At 37.7% G+C, this 1,826-nt stretch overlaps 1 protein-coding gene across 5 annotated transcripts in view; it reads left to right on the forward strand.

Moving 5' to 3' along the window:
• Positions 1–1,826, forward strand: part of LOC106478511 (NACHT domain- and WD repeat-containing protein 1-like) — a 164,530-nt gene that overhangs the window by 18,214 nt on the left and 144,490 nt on the right. The window contains exon 1 of one of the 5 annotated variants that reach the window (XM_022382128.1): positions 1,542–1,621. The exons of the other annotated variants lie outside the window; for them this stretch is intronic. The gene's annotated coding sequence lies outside the window, so the exon portion shown is untranslated. Of the gene's footprint in view, positions 1–1,541; positions 1,622–1,826 lie in introns of those variants that run through there. 5 annotated transcript variants of the gene reach the window in all.

Genomic DNA, 1,826 nt, shown 5'->3' on the forward strand with positions numbered 1-1,826 from the left:
GATCAACGCGAGTCAGATACAGTCGTGCTAAACATTTCAACTTTACCTATACTGACATTAAAATGTATCATTTTATATGATATAGTAATTATAAAAACATGAAACAAGATAAAATATACTTAATCAGCTTTAATGAATGAAATCAAAAATATTGAATTCAGCAATAGATATAACCTGCAGTGAGAGAGAGAAAGGCGACTATGTTCATATGTGTTTATATTTATATAAGCTTATATGTGTGTGTGATAATCTTATTCGTGTAGCCACTCCTGACCTCTTCGAACGATAGTGTTCGAATCTAATCAGCTTTTCACTTGGCTCAAGCAGTAAATGTCTCATACATAATAACAATACTCAGGCAACAAGGTTCATATTATGACCAGACGAGGATTGCAGCTGTGAGCATTATCGGCTCTCATTACCCCAGCTTGATCGATAACACCAGATGCTACCCGATAGAGCTGTGTATGTGTTTAGCGTGCGCAAACCGATCTGACGTAATTCTCATTCATACACAGATCTGATATTGTGTAAATTACTGAGGCTGTCCAGCTAGCTTGTTTACAGTATGGGTCAAACAGCTATTTATAATCAAGACTTAAAAATACATATAATGAAGAACCGACATATGAAAAGCGGGATGACGTCATTAGTAGTGTCAAAATATTTTTGACAATGTTTTTTCATAATAACAGATTTTGTTTGCTATTTAATTCCTTCGCGACTCTGTATTCCCAAGAACAATGTAAAATTGCGAAATTTGGCGAAATATCTAAAACATCATTTCCCATATAGAAGTATGGAGTAGAAATAGTGGGTGTATCAAGTGCGTTCCTATGGTAAGCAAAGAAATTAAACAAATGTCTAAAACCCAGAGATATGTGAGGTACTTTAACTAATTTATACGGAGTGTTGAGTGCGTCATATTAAATAAATTTTGAATATTCAGGTCACGTGATAATAGCAGATGTAAATTGGCGGTGGAACAGAATTGATCAGAACTACATTTTGACATTGTTTGACACAGTGTGATGCCACCAAAAACTGATCACTTTGGCAAGGATATGTAGCAGCCTTATCAGACGCAAAATACTCATACACGCAAATCATAAGGATGTGTTCAAATCGAGGATTTAGGAAAAGCACGAGTCACGTGTACACCAGTTACTTCTACGACATATCTAGGAAAGGAAGACCAACCACAGAGAACTGTGTCAATAATACCTAGCACATGGTGACATTTCACGATATCTATGTCTTCCTTGATAACTGTAACAAGTCTCGTGCCATTTCCTACCAGTAAGTATAAGAAAGAAATTTTCAAAAGTGGTACCGGCATATCGCAAAACTTTTTTCCAAAGGATTCATGATCATCGCTGGATACTGCAACAAGAGCAAGTTAGGGATCAGGAGAGTAGCTACAAAGGTCAAGGTAAACACTGCTTACTATCAGACCAAGTTCTGGATCCTCTGTACCACACAGGAATATCGGTCTTGTGCGGAAACGAGGCCAACAAAGTATGGGGTCACTATGATAAGGTTTAACATCGCATATCTCAAGCAGTTGAACAGTGTAACGGCTAGGTATTCGTTGTACACAGCGCCTATGGAATACGGTACGGTAAGAATGTTGAAACTGATACAGATAATAAAAAATCTACTTAAACCACTTGTTTGTTTGTTTGTTTTGAATTTCGCGCAAAGCTACACGAGGGCTATCTACGCTAGCCGTCCCTAATTTAGCAGTGTAAAACTAGAGGGAAGACAGCTAGTCATCACCACCCACCGCCAACTCTTGAGCTACTCTTTTACCAGCGAATAGTGGG

This window comes from Limulus polyphemus, unplaced genomic scaffold (assembly GCF_000517525.1).
Source record: "Limulus polyphemus unplaced genomic scaffold, Limulus_polyphemus-2.1.2 Scaffold219, whole genome shotgun sequence".
Classification (NCBI taxonomy): Eukaryota; Metazoa; Arthropoda; class Merostomata; order Xiphosura; family Limulidae; genus Limulus; species Limulus polyphemus.